A 20,188-nucleotide genomic window follows, 5' to 3' on the forward strand; every position below is an offset into this window, starting at 1 on the left:
TTGCATTCGCTTCTTACTTGATGAAGTAAATTGAAGTATTCAATACTTTTTTAATACAACTCAAATGTTATTATTAACTATTACTCCAATATGCTCATTCTAGCGATCCCTGGGTCCATACATGATAAAGTCCTAAAAGTAAAATTAATAGAAATAAGAATCTTACACATAATCATTATAATAATTTTGAGTTAGTAATAATAACTGTTATTAGCAATAGTAGTACAATTTCTACATCAAAAATAAGAAAGATTACTGCAATTAGGAAGAATTTTATGGAAAATGGAATTCGGGCTGAGGATTTAGGGTCAAATCCACATTCGAAGGGTGATCTTTTTTTTCGGTCTGTGATTGTTTTTTCTTTGATAGTAGTGTGGATAATACAGTATTATTACGATTGAGGTAATCATTATAATAATTAATGAGATACTTATGATGATATTAATTATTTACTTTATTTTACTATAATCTTCAATTGGAAGTTAAGTGTACTTTAAATATACTAAGTAAATGTTATCTACCTCATCAATAAATTGAAATATAAAGTTATAATCATACTACGTCTACGAAGTGTCAATATCATGCTGCCGCCTCAAATCCGAAATGATGTGTTTGTGAAAAGTGGCATAAAATATGTCGAGTTAAACAGACTCCTAGAAATGTTGATCCAATAATAAAGTGCAATCCATGGAATCCTGTTGCTATGAAGAATGTTGATCCATATACTGCGTCTGCAATAGTAAATGAGGATTCGTAATATTCGCATGCTTGAAGGATAGTGAAGTATATTCCTAGTATTAGTGGTAGAGTGAGGGCTTGAGTTGAATGAGAATAATTTTTTTCTAATAGGCTATGGTGAGCTCAGGATACTGTTACACCTGATGCTAGAAGAATTGCTGTGTTTAGTAAAGGTACTTGTATTGGGTTGAATAGTAAAATTTCTTTTGGTGGTCATAGTATTCCCAGTTCAATTGTTGGGATAGACTTCTGTGGAAAAATGCTCAGAAGAATGATACAAAAAATAATACTTCTGAGATAATAAATAGAATTATGCCCCATCGTAGACCTATTTTGACTTGACTTGTATGTAATCCTTGATATGTTTCTTCTCGTGAAATATCTTGTCATCATTGAATTATTGTAAGAATTATAGTTATTGTTCCTATTAATAATAGTATTATATTTTGTTGATGAAATCATCTAATTAGGCCTGTTGTTAACATTATTGCTCTGACAGCGCCTGTTGCTGGTCAGGGGCTTTGATCTAGTAGGTGGTTTTGGGTTGTTGACTATAGTTATTTTGACTCTCTGGAATAAATAACAATTAATAATGCAAATACATAAGACTGGATAAATGTTACGGCTGTTTCTATAATAATTAATATAATTTGTGCCAAAATTAATATAGAAAGTCCAATAATGTCTAATATTGTTCCTGTATTTCCAATTATTCATATTATTAAATGTCCGACTATTATGTTTGCTGCTAATCGCACTGATAGAGTTATTGGACGAGTGAGATTTCTAATTATTTCAATACCCACTATAATTGTTTATTAATAGTGCTGGTACGCCCTCTGGCAATCGATGTGCTAATATATGCTTTGTGTTATTAATTCATTCAAATAGTATAAATAATAGTCATATTGGTAAGGCTAATGTTAAGGTAAAAACTAGATGACTTGATCTGGTAAATACATATGGGAGTAGCCCTATTGAGTTGGTGAATATAATTATTGAAAATATACTAATAAATATGAGAGTTCTTCCTTTGTGATTAAGTATTCTCAAAAATGTTTTGAATTCTTCATGTAATTTTATTATCATTATATTATATATTATAGAGGTTCGTGATTGTGTTAATCAAAACGGAGTAGGAATTACTAATAATCCCAGGAATGTTCTTGTTCAATTTAGTGATAAATTCATAATTGATGATGTTGGGTCAAATGACGAAAATAATCTTGTTATCATTTTCAGTATTTAGTTTTTGATTTATTTTTTATTATGAAATTGCTAGTATTTAATAATTTGTTACAATTATAGTAGATTATGAATAGAAAATATGTTGATATAAATATTGTGAATAGGATGATTCAATTTAATGGGTAGATTTGAGGGATAAAAAAGTATCCATGGAGATAATTTAAGTTTGACACTCCTATGTGATTATATATTAACTAACTTTTTCATTAGAAGTAGTTGTTATATTACTATTTTGTGGTTTAAGAGACCATTACTTACTTTTCAGTCATCTAATGATTCTTGTATAATTTTTATTAATCAGCTAATAAAGGATTTATGAGTTGTAGTCTCAATAATAATTGGTATATATCTATGATTGATTCAAAAATTTCTGAACATTGTCCAAAAAATAAACCAATTCGACTAATGTTTACCCCTGCTTGATTAAGTCGTCCAGGGGTGGCATCTATCTTAATTCCTACTGATGGTATGGCTCATGAGTGTAAGACATCTGCGGATGTTGTTAGGATTCGAATATCTATATTAATCGGTAATACTGCCCGGTTATCTACATCTAATAGTCGGAATGAGTTTTTTATCATTTCATTTGTTGGGGTTATATGTGAGTCAAATTCTGCCTTTATAAAATCAGAATATTCGTAGCTTCAATATCATTGATGCCCAATAGTTTTTAGGGTTAGTGAGGGTTGATTAATTTCATCTAATAAATATAGTAGTCGTAATGATGGGAGTGCAATAAAAACTAGAGTGATTGCTGGTATGATTGTTCATATTGTTTCTAGTACTTGTCCTTCTAGAAGTATCCGGTTGGTTAATTTGTTACTAAATAAGGATGTTATTAAATATCCTACTAATACTGTAATTATAATTAAAATTACTATTGTGTGGTCATGGAAGAATATTATTTGTTCTATTAATGATGAGGATCTATCTTGTAGTCCTACTTGGTTTCAGGTTGCCATTTTTAAGAAAGGTTATCCTTATATTTGAAGCTTAAATTGAATTCACTTTTCTGCCACCTTAAAAGTTAGTTATTAATATTGGAACTTTTGAGTATGTATGCTCGGATGGGGGTGATATATGATATCATTCAATTGATGATGCTTGTTTTAGATTGAATAGTGTTGGCCGAGCACTTGTTATGCCTTCCCAAGTAATAACAATTATAATAACTACCGCTTTAAATGATAAGATTGATCCTAATCTTGACACAATATTTCATGTTGTATAGGCGTCCGGATAGTCTGAGTATCGTCGTGGTATTCCTCTCAGCCCTAGAAAGTGCAGTGGAAAAAATGTTAACTCCAATAAATATGGAAATAAATTGAATTTTTAGTCAATCTGGGTTTATTAATACTCCTGTAAACAATGAAAATCAATTTACCAGTCCTGTTATAATAGCAAATTCTGCTCCCATGGATAGTACATAATGAAAGTGTGCTACAACGTAGTATGTATCATGTAATACAATGTCTAATAATGAATTTGCTAATACTACTCCTGTTAATCCCCCTATTGTAAATAAAAAAATAAATCCTAATGAATATTGATGGAGAATAGTTGATTTGTGTTCCGTGTAATGTGGCAATTCATCTAAATACTTTAATTCCTGTTGGTACAGCAATAATTATTGTGTCTGCAGTGAAATATGCTCGTGTATCTACGTCTATTCCTACAGTAAATATGTGATGTGCTTATACAATAAATCATAGGAAACCAATTGCTATTATTGCATAGATTATTCCTAATACTCCGAATGTTTCTTTTTTACCTCTTTCTTGGGTTACAATATGTGAAATTATGCCAAACCTCGGTAAAATTAGAATGTAGACTTCTGGGTGTCCAAAGATTCAGAATAAGTGTTGATATAAGATTGGGTCTCCTCCACCGGATGCGTATTTAAAAAACCCTATAGTGCTGCAGAACCTCCGGCGATATGTGGCTTCTGATTGGCTGTCATCCGGAAGCATTTCATTATCTAGTGTTCCTTCAAGGTAAATGGTGTTAGAGAAAACGCTAGAGGGCAGGGTTCAGATTTACAGTGCACATTTCAGAGATCCATCCCAACGAGATAAGAGACCCTTTAAACTTAAGTTGATTTTTGAGCTCATTTTTTTAAAATTTAATGTTTTTGAAGACAGAATAGCAAAACTCTTCTTGAAGTGAATGAATGTCGCAATTACACCCATATTGTATATTTTACATATCACGTCCATGGTTTATTTAAACAGATAGTGACGTTTTTAGTGTAATTCAAAATATCTCTCGATGCCAGTGATTCGCAAACTTTTTCGTTTCGCGGCGCCCTTAAAGTTTCAAGATTTTCCAGCGGCGTCCAAGTCAGAATGTAGGCTTATCTAACACTTGCAACACTCAGAGAGTGTAGTTACGTTGGTTGCCTTAAGTTTAAAAATAACTCATATTTCAAATTTAGAAACATTTAATATGTAAAAATTACTAAATAAGCACATATTTGGTACATTTCGCGGCGTCCCTGTAAGCCAGCCACGGCGCGCACTTTGGAAACCACCGTACTATGCAATAATTACTACACGTTCCAAGCTCTTTCAGAGATATTCAACATTATCATCATTCGATGGCTTCATATAGATTTTTATCACCAGGAAACGACTGAATAGTATTTCTCATACAAAAATATATTTCATCATATAATTTTAACAATTTGTTTACAAACCTTATTTCTAAATAATTATGAGTCTAATTTTTCTTATTTCCCCTGTAAACAAACAAACAAGGAACGATGGACATGGAACATGAACACTTCCGGCGTGCACAGCGCGTTATATACCTCTGGTTCTGCAGCACTCTAGGGTTTGTAAATACGCCCACCGGATGGGTAAAAAAAAAATGAGGTATTTAGATTTCGATCTGTTAATAACATGGTGATTGCTCCTGCTAGAACTGGTAATGATAGTAATAGCAGAACCGCAGTGGTGATTACTGATCATACGAATAGTGATACTCGTTACATGGATATTCCTATGGTTCGTATGTTAATTTCTGTTGTAATAAAGTTTACTGCTCCTAGGATAGAGGAAACTCCTGCTAAATGTGATAAAAAAAATTGATAGGTCAACGGCGGCTCCAGCATGTGCAATTCCTGCAGATAAGGGGGGGGGATACACTGTTCAGCCAGTTCCTGCACCACTTTCTACAACTCTTCCTGATAATAGAAGAGTTAATGATGGGGGTAGTAGTCAGAATCTTATATTATTTAATCGTGGTAAGGCTATAACGGGGCTCCAATTATTAGGGTCACTAATCAATTTCCTAATCCTACGATTATAATAGGTATAACTATAAAGAAAATTATAATGAATGCATGTGCGGTTACAATTACATTATAGGTTTGATCATCTCCAATTAAACTTCCCGGTTGACCTAATTTTATACGAATTAGAAGACTTAGTGATGTTCCAACCATTCCTGATCAAACTCCGAAAATTAAATATATTGTACCAATATCTTTGTGGTTAGTAGAAAAGAATCATCGTTGCAAGAATGGGGTGACTTAAATCATAGGTGGTAAACTGTAAATTCATTTGTGAGTTTTTAAACCCTCTCATTAATTTTGTCTTTATAGGTAAATATATAATTTTGGACTGCAATTTCAAGGTAATACATTGTATGTATTAAGGCCTAAAAGAGTGCCCTTTATTTATGATTTTGAAGGTCATTAGTTTAAAATTAACTTAAGACCTTATAAGGATATATAAATTGGTTGAACTAGAGGGATTCCATGAATTGATATAAAAATTGTGATTACTGATAATGCTTGTTCTTTTAGATTTAGTGGCTTGTCATTAATAATAGTTCATATAAAATTAGTTTTGTAATTTATTAAAATTGAGGTGAAGGATGTTTGTAAGTAATAATGTAAGGTCAATAGTGATATACTGACCAGAATGGAAATTATTAGTAATTGTTTAAAGTTGGTTATTTGGATAATAACCATTCATTTTGGTAAAAATCCTAATAGCGGTGGGAGGCCACCAAGCGATAGTATTGAAATAAAGAGGGATATAATTTTTATAGAGGGAAGCTTTAGTATAAAGAGTTGGTGGATATAATATGATTTGTTTATTGAAAATAGCATGATAGTGGAGGAGATTATAAGGATGTATAGGAGTAAGTATGTCAGTCAGGTGTTATCTTCTGATGTTATTCTCAGGATGATTAATAACGCCATCGCAAAATATTCAGTATTATCCAACAAAGAATGGAGCCCGTGAAGCTTCCCACCACTTCCTTTGAAATGTTTATTTTATATCGGTTTTAAGGTTTTATCAGTATATATTTAAATGCATAATAATTAGGTTTATACGATTCCTAGAATATTTATATTCCACATTATATTTCCAAGATATGTGCTTATTTTCGGCCAGGGAATATTTTTTTAGTACTTTATCTCATAGTAATAAGGTGATGGGAGATGGGAGCGAGTACATGGGATAGCCAACGGTTAGTACTAACCGTATCAAGATATAAAGTTGTTCTACTGGTTGGGCCCCAAGTAATATTAACAGAATAATGGTTGCTAATATAATTCAAAATAGTGTTTCGTTTATTATTGGGGCAGCCGGCTGGAGCCAGGACACCTCTGCGGACCCCCTCCCCCCAGTGGTGAACCGAGGGCGAAAGAGACCTAGGCGCCGGCGAGGAACGTACTTCGGCGTTGCTCTTGCTGTCGATAAACGGGATACGAACACCCAGACTCTAACATCGACACAGACGTCTTTCTAAAATTACACCACAAATCAAAAAATTAAAATTACAAGAAAATTCGAAATACACTCTTGCAATTTACTGCACAATCCTACTAAAATCCCACAGCTTGACTACTTTAGAGCCATTCTTCTACAGGAGCCACTACCCAATTTTATTAATTAATCATACACTTGCTATATTTAAACCTTCCCAATAAAGTCCCGGCATCATTAACAACAATTAAACTACACAATATAAACCAGGTGAAGACGTGTCGCCACACATTTTAGATTGAAGGTTATTTACTGCCCTTAAGGCGGGTTTTTCTCTCCTTCGTACGAGAGAACATTTCAATTTTTCCTTCTTCGCATTTTGCATTCTTCCTTCATTTCCTTCTTCTAAATCAGATTCCTGGTAATTGCCGAACGGCAGACACCAGATGTGCCAACACACACTAGGTGTGTCTTTAAGTAGTTCACAAATTAACAGCATGTAGCATGCCACACACAAGGAGGGCTCTCTAGGGTTCCACTGTACCTGCTTCACAGGTGGTAGGACCCAAGAGAGGCTGCCGTTACACTGCAGCGCCGGTTGATATGAGGTGGGCCCCACTCAATACGGCGGAGAACTTTGGGGGCCGTATTTTCTATCTATCTTTCTAAAAAATGGATAAAATTGTATTATTTGGAAATTTCTTTTGTGATGAATTAGTATAATTATTTTTATTATAATGTAAATTTCAAGATTATTTTATGATGAATTAGTATAATTATTAGTATTATAGTATATTTCTAGTGCAAATATTCTTCCTAATTTATGAGGAATGGATCGTAAAATTGCCGTTGCAAATAAAAAAATATAATTCTAGTTGAATATGTACTATTGTTACTAGTGGTTTGCCGGAGTGAAGTTTTCGGGATCTCCTCGTGTTGTAATGGAATATTTATGATAATTGTCTTAATATTAAGATTGTAATCGTAAAGCCTAGTGTGTATGTGGAGAAGTATGAGTTGAATGGGATTTTGTCTATATTTCTGTTGATGGCAAGTGGGTCATTAGATACTGTATGGTGGAGGAATAGTAGGTGTACTATCGATATTACTCTTAACGCTTAAATACCATGGGCTTTTTCTCAGACCGAGCTGAAATTTTCTTTTACTTTCATTTCTCGCATCCCTCCAACACTTCTGTTCTCCTCTATGGCTACACGTTGTCAATGTCACGAGGTCTTGACTTTTTTTTCCAAATTTCTATAAAAATATTTAAGAGTGGTCTGACAGACGTGCCACAGTAGTTACATTTCTTTGTATTTCAAATGGCTCGTAACTCATTTTCAATTTCAGCAAAATATTACATATTACTTTGGACTACTTCACTGAAACATACAAATTTAGAAATATTAAGAATTTGGAATTGAAAAAAAATAAAGGAGCCATTGCTGCAATATTTGACTGATTTTCTTCCTATTTGCATAAATTACGTTACGTTTCTTTAACTAAACAATAATAATTAAAAACTGCTTCACGATAGTCTTCGATAAGCATGTCAAGTCACATAATTAACGTCTCGACAAATGTGAATAACTCCAACAAAGGCTAGATCTGTTCTTGATATGCAGTGTAATGCTAGAATTCCTGTTAAAATTTAAATAGAAATACATATCCCTAATACGGATCCAGAATTTCATCAATTGGAGATATTTAATGCTATCTACCTGTGCGTTATTTTCTATTTTAATTAGGATATTAGTTAATGCAGCTGGAATAAGTACAACTCATACAGATAGAATGACGAATTCTGTTGATATTCGTATGGTGAGTTTAATAATGACTGTTGTAACAAAATTTACTGCTCATTTAATAGATTATACTAGTGCTAGACCAATCAAAATAATAGATAAATCCGTGTGCAATTTATGCTGATAATGGAGGATATATACGTTTCATTCAGTCCGTGGACAACTTTCTTCAACTCTTCCTGATAAAGGGAGGTGAGAGGCTCCTAATGACGGTGGTGTTTGAGTTGTTGGTGATGTATTAAAATAGAGATTTGGGCTTCTGTGATGGCGTGGTGGTAACGTTGTCGCCTTGTAATAAAGATGTCCGGGATCGATACTCAATAGTTCGAATTCCACTTCAAACTGAAGGGAAAAAGCATATTTGAAATAGTAGGTCAATTTAAATTTCCGATAATATTTGTTCTGTGACATGTTCGTGAGTATATAACAGGTTATTTTTTTCGATTTATTACAAATTATCTGAATGAAAAATGATATCAACAGAGGGTTAGTTGGACTATTATAATTAATCAGCTAATGTTCGAATTTTTTTATACTTCTTTATTTGGATGATTTTTAACCATTGCGGCTGAAATCATAGTATCTGCGGGACATTGTGCATGTAAATATGGGTTATATTCTAGGTTTTGCTTATTTTTACAATAGGAAGGTTAAGGATACACATTATTTTCTAATACCATTCTTATAAGAATCCCGCATGCGTGGTTAATTGGTGAGACTGCCATAATTTAAGTGTTTTATTAAAGGCCGGATGCAAGTGCATCAGGTTAATATAGCTGAATATCATTTTGTTATAATAAGTGGTCATGATTGGCTTTGTGGTTGCTAATTGTGGGAAACTTATTCTATTTTATTTGAGTTTTCTTAAAGATTTGTCTGGATTCGGTTAGTACATTACCCATTTAATTCATTCCATTATTTATATTTATAAATTATTATATCTTTAGTATATTTAAAGAATATATTCAAGGGACAAGGCAAAGATCATTCCTATTTGTTTATCATTGATTGATTGACTGATTGATTGAGTTGGTGTTTGAATTGACGCTGTATTTGGACCGAGAGATGGTAGTATATTCATTAGTCTTTTAATTAGGGGCTGGTATGAGCGCCCGGATAATGCAAATTTTGATATAAAATAAAATGTATATATATATATATATATATATATATATATATATATATATATATATAAGTTAGTTTAGAGTCACGAAATATTATTAATAGTATTATAGTATTCACAAGCATTAACCTATAATCACGTTACATACATAATAACTTCTACAACTTTATCTTAAGTGTAACCATAGTTAATCACAGGACTTCAAAGAAATTCAAATAGATGCATTAGATGATTTTATTTCTCGCTTTCAAGGTCGTGAACTTAAACCGTTAGTAGGCTATGATTATTAGGTATTTTGGGAGCAAATTTGAAATAGTACGGAAATTTAAATTTGCGATAATATTTGTTGGGTGACATGTTTGTGACTATATAATGGGTCATTTTTTCGATTTATTACAAATTATGTGAATGAGGATATATTAATAGAGTGTTAGTTGGGCTATTATAATTAATAAGCTAATGTTCGAATTTTTTTATACCAGGTTATTTGGATGATAATTAACCATTGAGGCTGAAATCCTAGTATCTGCGGGACATTGTACATGTGAATATGGGTTATATTCTAGGTTTTGCTTATTTTTACAATAGAAAGGTTAAGGATAAACATTATTTTAAAATACCATTCTGATAAGAATCCCGCATGTGTGGTTATTTGGTGAGACGGCCATAATTTCTCGAGGGAATGTCTTGCTTAGTCCTCCTATTGAGACGATCCTAATGACGGTGGTGTTTGTATTGCTGGTATTGTATGGAAGTAGAGATTTGTGATTTTGTTTATTTATGCAATCGGAAATTGAAGGATGAGCATTATTTTCAAACACCATTCTTATAAGAATCCCGCATGCGTGGTCAGTTGGTGAGACTGACATATTTTAAGTTTTTTATTAAAGACCGGATGCAAGTGCTTCTGGTTAATATAGTTGAATATCATTTTGTTATAATAAGATTTCATCATTGGCTTTGTGATTGCTAATTGTGGGAAATCTTTTCTATTTTATTTGTATTTTCTTAAAGATTTGTCTGGATTCGGTTAGCACATTACCCATTTATTTTTTTCCATTATTTATATTTATAAATTATGATATATTTAGTACATTTAAAGATTATATTCAAAGGACAAGGCAAAGATAATTCCTTCTTGTTTATCATTGATTGATTCATTGAGTTTGTGTTTTAAGTCCACTTTTTGCAAAGTAAGGCTACTTTTTTAATGACATATATATATAAGTAATTTTAGTGTCACGAAATATTATTAATAGTATTATAGTATTCACAAGCATTAACCTTTAACCACGTTACATACATAATAACTTCTACGACATTATCTTAAATATAAGAATCCCGCATGCGTGGTCAGTTGGTGAGACTGGCATATTTTAAGTTTTTTATTAGAGGCCGGATGCAAGTGCTTCTGGTTAATATAGTTGAATATCATTTTGTTATAATAAGATTTCATCATTGGCTTTGTGATTGCTAATTGTGGGAAATCTTTTCTATTTTATTTGTGTTTTCTTAAAGATTTGTCTGGATTCGGTTAGCACATTATCCATTTATTTTTTTCCATTATTTATATTTATAAATTATGATATATTTAGTACATTTAAAGAATATATTCAAAGGACAAGGCAAAGATAATTCCTTCTTGTTTATCATTGATTGATTCATTGAGTTTGTGTTTTAAGTCCACCTTTTGCACAGTAAGGCTACTTCTTTAATGACATATATATATAAGTAATTTTAGTGTCACGAAATATTATTAATAGTATTATAGTATTCACAAGCATTAACCTTTAACCACGTTACATACATAATAACTTCTACGACATTATCTTAAATGTAACCAAAGTTAATCAAAGGACTTCAAAGAAATTCAAAAAGATGCATTAGATGATTTTATTTCTGGCTTTCAAGGTCGTGAACTTAAGGCGTTAGTATGCAATGATGATTGTGTATTTTGGGAGCAAATTTGAAATATTAGGGAAATTTACATTTCAGATAATATTTGTTGTGTGACATGTTTGTGAGTATATAATAGGTTATTCTTTCGATTTATTACAAATTATGCGAATGAGGATGCATTAATAGAGTGTTAGTTGGGCTATTATAATTAATAAGCTAATGTTCGAATTTTTTATACCAGGTTATTTGGATGATAATTAACTATTGAGGCTGAAATCCTAGTATCTGCGGGACATTGTACATGTGAATATGGGTTATATTCTAGGTTTTGCTTATTTTTACAATAGGAAGGTTAAGGATAAACATTATTTTAAAATACCATTCTGATAAGAATCCCGCATGTGTGGTTATTTGGTGAGACGGCCATAATTTCTCGTAGGAATGTATTGCTTCGTCCTCGTATTGAGACGCTCCTAATGACAGTGGTGTTTGAGTTTGCTGGTATTGTATTGAAGTAGAGATTAGGGATTTTGTTTATTTATACATTCGGAAATTGAAGAATGAGCATTATTTTCAAACACCATTCTTATAAGAATCCTGCATGTATGGTTAATTGCTGAGACGGCCATATTATCTTGTAGGAATGTCTGCTTACTCCTCCCATGAGAGGCTCTTAATGGCGGTGGTGATTGTGTTGTTGATGTAGTATTAAAGTAGAGAAAATGGCCTATCTGATGGCGTGGTGGTAACGTTGTCTCGTTGTAATAAGAAGATATCGGATTCGATACTCAGTGGATGCACATTGTTCAATGGTTTAGATTCCACTTTAAATTGAAGGCACAATCCCGATTAGCCTATCTGCGCATGGTGTGGATATGAAACAAAAATTCATACTGAATTCAAGTAGGGATGCTGGGGCTATTTTTAGAAAGTATTTAAATGATGCTATGGTGTTTCGGTGGTTGTTGTCGTAGAAATTAATGTGAAGAGTTATATTGAATTAATTTCTAAGCCTATTGAGGCTCCATATCGTAAGGTAGATTATGTAGATAGTGAGATTTTTATGTCTATTTACTGGGAAATTGAATTTAATGTAGTTTCAAATTTAATACGGTTTTTATTATTTTATATTAAGCATATGTTTCTTATTAAATTCCGGATGGAAGTGCTTCTCGTTAATGTAGTTGAATATAATTTGGTTATAATTGGCTTTTTGACTGCTATTTGTGTGAAATTTGTTCTACTTATTTTCTTCTTAGAGATTTTTGTGGATTCGGTTAGTATATTACCTACGTATTTATTTGTTATAATTTTTCTTATTAAGAACTTACGATATTTTTAGTTTATTTATAGGATTTATTCAAAACACATGGCAATGATTAATTCTCACCGGTTTATCAAAAATTGTTTTTTTCACACATCAATTTCAATTGCCGCGTAATTTGGACCATGAGAAAGTCTTCTCATTGGGGCAATAGTGCGAGCGATAAGACGATGTAAATTATTATACAAAATAGAATTTAATATAAATTGAACACAAATTAATGACATACATATATAAGTTAATATAGTGCCACGAAGTATTATTAATAGTATTATAGTATTCACAAGTATTTACCTATAACTACGTTATATACATAATAACTACTACGACTTTTTCTTCATAGTAACCAAAGTTAATCACTGGATTTCAGGGAAACACAAGTAGAAGCATTACAGCATTTTATTTCTGGTTTTGAGATTTAAGATTTCGATAATATTTATTCTGTGACATGTTTGTGAATATATAATAGGTTATTTTTTTCGATTTATTACAAATTATCTGAATGAGCATGTATAAATAGAGGGTAAGTAGGGCTATTATAATTAAAAAGGTAATGATCGAAATTTTTATACTTGATTATTTTAATGATTATTAACCATTGAAATTAATATCCTAATATCGGCGGACATTGTGCATGTGAAAATGGATTATATTATAGGTTTTGCTTATTTTTACAATAAGAAGGTGGAGGAAAAGCATTATTTTCTAATACCATTCTTATAAGAATCCCACTTCCGTGGTTAATTGGTGAGACTGGCATATTTTAAGTTTTTTTATTAAAGGCCGGATGCAAGTGCTCCTGGTAAATATAGTTGAATATCATTTTGTTATAGTCATCATTGGCTCTATGATGGTAATTGTGGGAAATTTTTTCTATTTTATTCGCTTTGTCTTAAAGATTTGTCTGGTTTCTGTTAGTACATTACCCATTTATTTCATTCCATTATTTATATTTATAAATTATGATATCTTTAGTATATTTAAAGAAAATATTCAAGGGACAAGGCAAAGATCATTCCTATTTGTTTATCAATGATTGATATATTGAGTTTTTGTTTAAGTGCACTTTATGCACAGTAAGGCTACTTGATTATCAAAATGTCTTTATGTTTTCACATTAGGTTGAATTGCCGTGATATTTGGATTATGAGAAGGTAGTATATTCAATAGTCTTTTAATTGGGGGATGGTATGAGCGACCAGATGATGTAAATTATGATATGAAAATATTCATTTAATGACATATATAAAAGTAATTTTAGTGTCATGAAATATTATTAATAGTATTATAGTATTCGCAAATATTAACCTATAACCACGTTATATATATATATATATATATATATATATATATATATATATATACATATATAAAATAACGTCTTCGACTTCATCTTAAGTGTAACCGAAGTAAATCACAAGAGTTCGAAGAAATTCAGATAGATGCATTAAATGATTTTGTTTCTGGGTTTTAAGGTCGTCAACTTAAGGCATTAGTATACTCTGATGATTGGGTAATTTGGGAGCAAATTTTAAATAGTAGGGAAATTTAAATTTCCGATATTATTTGTTCGGTGACATGTTTGTGAGTGTATATTTTTTTATTTTTTCTATTTATTTAAAATTATTTATGAGAATGTATAAATAGAGGGTTAGTTGGGCTATTTTAATTAATAAACTAATGTTCGCATTTCTTTACACTAGGTTATTTGGATGATTATTAACCATTCCGGCTGAAATCCTAGTATCTGCGGGACATTATGCATGTGAATATATGTTATATTCTAGATTTTGCTTATTTTTACAATAGGAAGGTGGAGGAAAAGCATTTTTTTCTAATACCATTCTTATAAGAATCCCGCATGTGTGGTTAATTGGGGAGATGGCCACTATTTCTTATAGGAATGTCTGCTTAGTCCTCCCAATGAGAATCCTAATGGCGGTTATGTTTGTGTTGTAACTGTTGATTTAAAGTAGAGATAATGGCCTATCTGATGGCGTGGTGGTAACGTTGTCTCGTTGTAATAAGGAGGTCTCGGGTTCGATGCTCAGTGGATGCACATTGCACAATGGTTTGGATTCCTCTTTAAATTGAAGGCACAATCCCGATTAGCCTGCCTGTGCATGGTGTGAATAAGATACAAAAAAATCATACTAAATTCAAGTACATGTAATTATAGCTAATTACAATTAATTTGTACTTGTATGGTGAAATTCAACTGAAAAATACCGATTCTTTAAGTTGATTATTTGCGATTATATAATTAATTACTTGTGCTATTTGTCTATGTATGTTTGTATGTATCCTAATTGCATTTGTGCTCTTCAGGTTTTTTCTCTTTTGTGTGTGTATGTGTTTATAAACTTATATTTTGTAAGATTTCTTATCTACCTTGTATATTTGGAGGATTTACCAATGTTGAGGCAATAATTGAATAAATAAATAAATAAATAAATCTATGAATATCGATTGAACTTAGTTAGTTCTCGCTAGTTCTTATAAAATTTGCAATAGTAAAAAAAATATCCAACTTGTTCACCGAATAAATAACAACATAAAATTGTACTTTTACTATTTTCACACGGAACTTCTGATAGCATTTTTGTTAGTCCTCAAAATTTATCAAAATGATTCGCCGAATGAATAATTGAGTGCAAATTCAGTTTGAAAACTTCCCCACGGAATCTTCACAAAGCAACGGTACATGTATGTAAACTATAGACTATAAATGTTAGTTTTCATAAAGTATTTCGTTACTATTCCAACTGTCTACAAATTATTCACGAAATAAACGGGTTGGTAGAGTATAAAACAATTTTCACTTTTTAACCAAAAACTATCCAGAAAAGTTTTTTTGCTCTGATGAAATTTTTGTTAATTCTCAAAATTTAAAGAACTTATTCACAGAATAAATGAGTCAAGTTCTTCTACTTTCACACGTAAATAAGGTCAAATATTGATAGAGTTTAGACAGTAATGGTTAGTTTGATAAAAGTTTTTTCACGTTTCCAACTATGTCCCATTTTTTTACGAAATAAATGGGTCGAGTCATCTTAAACTGTCGCAACTCATTTTCAATAACAATGCGCTTGGTTGTTTGATTTTCGCAGTTTCTCTTCGTTCTGACATAATTCTCGTTAGTTCTCTTTTGGTTTGACAAAATTTTCGTAATTCCTCAAAATTGGTTCAATTTATTCGACGAATAAATAATAGATTCAAAAATATCTATTTCTCTACTTCCATACGGAATTTTGACTTAACATAGTTCATATTTGTAGATGTTCGATTATAATGGTTCGTTTTGATAAAATAGTCGTCACTTTTACCAACTTTATCCAATTTTTTCACGAAATAAATAGGTGAGTAGAGTGTCAAGTTGGCCCAACACATTTTCAATTTCAAAACGAAAAACTATCCAGATTTTTGTTAGTTCTCGTTCCTTTCGACAAAATTAAAATTTGTTCACAAATTTATCCAATTTATTAGAACAATTAATAATGCAGTGAAATTGTAGTTTGCAGACTACATATCCATAACAATATAGCAATCGTGTTATTCTGTCATCGAGGCTAGGTGAAGTGAAATATTTTTGACACGCTTGGTAGAAGAAAGCAATAATCGTTTGAACTTTCATTAGGTATGACAATACAGCCTTAGCGTTAGACAACCCGTTTTACTGTAATGTATATTGGGTTGCCTGCAACAAGTTTTTATTGATATTAAGATCCACTTCCTCGTCTGTAACATTTTTGTACTCGCATTTTTCTTATGTTACATCGCATCTTCACATTTCTATTTTAATCGCAACCACGAAGACGAATGAATATGAGAAAAAATATGAAGAGATATGGGCACAAAATACACGTAAGCGCCAATACAACACAAATCTCTAAGTGATATCAATGAGATATCCACAATGTTCAGATCAGGTTTATGGATAATGTGAATATTCACTTGATATTAGATATCCATTAGATATCCAATTTTGAATATGCTTTTTTGGCATCCATTTATGACCCATGGAATTTTCATTCCTGGATATCCATGGTTTATCGATAAACAGAATATCACAATAACGTGAGTACTATCCGCTTTCAAGTTACAAATATAACATTCTTGACAAATTTGCAATTTTGCAGTACCGTATATTCAGTGTTCTTGCTGACGATCAACGGGATATTAACACCCAGATAGACTTGACGCAGGCGTCTGACTAAAATTACACGAACTAAATCAGTAAAGTTAAAATCACACTAAAATTCAAAATAAACACTCACTTGCAATATACTGCACAATCCCACTAACCTGCCTTAGCATGACTATCCTCATGCAGGAGCCGCCGGCCCGCTTGGCAGAATGGTTAGCACATCGCGCTACTACGCCATGGATCGAATTCCGGCCTGGGCATGGATGTTTGTGAGTGTCAATTCATCAATTTCATCATTTCATCACCATGTCTGCAAATTAGCCAATAGTCGCACAAAAAGAGAAGTAAAACAAAGCAAACAAATCAATTAATGAATCATACAGTAAACACTGCACAATTTCATTTAATAAATCTTACACTTGCTATATTTATACCATCCCAATAAAGTCCTGGTATCATTCACAATAATTAAACTACACAATATAAACCAGGTGACGACGTGTCGCCACACATTTTAGATTGAAGGTTATTTACTGCCCTTCAGGCGGGGTTTTCTCTCCTTCGTACGCGAGAACATTTCAATTTTTCCTTCTTCGCATTTTGCATTCTTCCGTCATTTCCTTCTTCTAAATCAGATTCCTGCTAATTGCCGAAAGGCAGACACCAGATGTGCCAACACACACTAGGTGTGTCTTTAAGTAGTTAACAAATTAACAGCATGAAGCATGCCACACACAAGGAGGGCTCTTTAGGGTTCCACTGTACCTGCTTCACAGGTGGTAGGACCCAAGAGAGGCTGCCGTTACACTGCAGCGCCGGTTGATATGAGGTGGGCCCCACTCAATACGGCGGAGAACTTTGGAGGCCGTATTATTACTTACTTACTTAAAAATGTCAAGTTGTGCTTCGGCCAAAAAAACAAATTGGCTCCGATTGGGAGCCGTTGACCACTAAGGAGAAGAGAAGCCAGGGCTGTCCCATGACCGGATTCAAAGTAGAGGCTGTGTAATCCCGGAAAACGAGACGGGTTATCTCCATACGCACAGACACACCACAATGACTCCTCCTTCTCTTCACGCAGACGTCTTTGGTGGATTTCCATAGCAGCTTATAATTCTGCCTGACTTGCAAAATTTGTAATTTCAAACGTTTATCCAAACAAGGTTTTCAGTCGGAATGTGTAGGCCCTACTAACAGTTTGGTCTTGAAGATAACCCTCGTGGCAGTTAAATCCCCATTCCTAAGATTGGAATTTGAAAATATGTCGGGTGGTGTAATTTCGAACATTTAACCTTAAATTGTGTATTTGCATTTAAAATCATCCCCTTTTTATGCTGCCTTAGGATAGTTCTTGTCAAACCTATTAAATTAAGAAGCATTTCAATGTATTACGCCTTGAATGGATGCTGTGACATTTAGTGGAGAAATTACAATCTTCTTTTCTAGAATCATCAATCATGAGAGTATTCCTACCGTTACTTCTTACCTGATGCCAATAATAAGATTTACCAGGAATGAGTGCAGAATTGGGTTCTTGTTTCGAGTAACTCGAGCCAACGACATGTAATTGAATTTTTGTAATTGGCTCTTGTTACTCATAGCAAGTTCTCGCTGTCCATCGGTTTCTTTGTGTGGATTCCCAGGAAATAGGTCTCACCCTCGAGATCTGACATTTCGACTCAGTACAAAGTTTTCAAGTTAAGTAATTAAAATTTTATAATTAATAAGTTATCAACGTATGTTTGTTATTATTGTTTTGAGTTTTATCTTCATGAAAACAAAATTTTAAATGTGTTTGTTTCATTGATTTGGTTGATTTGATGTTTTAAGTCCACTTTATGCACAGTAAAGCTAATTGCGACTGGACCTACAGTTTTAAGCGGAATCCGTACCACTATGTCCCTCAATCGGGTATCGAACCCGGGACCCCTTGATTAAAAGGCGCCATCCAGGAGGCCGTTTCTTTCATTGAATTATTTTAGAAATATGCATTACTTTTACCGTGATAAATAGATCAGATAAAAGATTTTCAATAAATTAAGGGAAATGTTATCTTTAATATTTGTACATGTTAATTATAATTTCTATGTGGTATTGTATAAGGGTCTGATAATAATTGTGCACACTTTTGCTGTAATGTTTCTGTAGATTGCCCGTACGACTTTCTGCCCGATCATGTCATTAAAGTGTGCATTTTGTCGTTGCTTTAGTGATTATTTGACCTTCAACACTAGTTTCCTTTTCTTGTCTTATCAGTGTAAACATGGCCGCGCAACACTCTTCTGGTACTAAAGGAGAACTTCGAACAGTGATCCATTTCCTGTGAACGGAGAGAGTGCAAAGGAGGCTTGTGTCAAAATATGGGGGACTAATTTACAGATAACTTAGCACTTCATAAATAATATGTCAGTCATTGGTTTGTCAAAATCATAACACAAACATCTTCAATCTTGGCGTCCGAAGGGGGTGTGCTTGAATATCCTGCTTCTTTTCTCGTGGTTTCGTCGGACAGTTCTTGAACAACTATATCTATTTGAACACACGTTTTCCACACTTTGAAGCAAGCCTTCGGTTTAGTTGTGGAATTTCCTGAAATAAATTAAAGAAATAAATGAATAGATAAAAGTTCAAAGGGGCATTTTTCAAATCTAAAATTAAGGTTTTAGAATTGCGAGATTATGATACTCTGGTGCTAATTGTATATGGATTCAAAGATATTGACAAAAATAATGAGTACAATATTTATTATTTGTGGTATTGAACACCTACTAATTTCTCCCCTTTTTTACTCGAGTTAAATTCAAGGCTGCCTGGGAATAAATCGAATGAATTGTTTCACCATGTGCAAATTTCCATTAAATATTTGTCGATTATACAACCTTGGTTTTCTTCGTTAGAATCAAGTATTCTTCACAGAAAATATGAAGGAAGTTAGTTACATCGACACTTGACAGTGGTCAAAACTTTCAATTGCGTTTAAATATTACCGGAAGAATAGAAAGCTTGTAGGGTAGTCGACCTCTGGGGCGGAGTGGTTACCTGTAGGCTCTACGACCCCAGGAGTTCCAGCTTCGAAACACGGTTAATACATGGTAAAGATGTTTGTTTGTGTACTTGCGAAATAAGACAAATGAAGATTAAGTAAAAAATAATTTGTCTGAAAAAATTGAGATAGAAACCGCT

The sequence above is a fragment of the Lepisma saccharinum genome, chromosome 2 (assembly GCF_977018435.1).
Source record: "Lepisma saccharinum chromosome 2, izLepSacc3.1, whole genome shotgun sequence".
NCBI lineage: Eukaryota > Metazoa > Arthropoda > Insecta > Zygentoma > Lepismatidae > Lepisma > Lepisma saccharinum.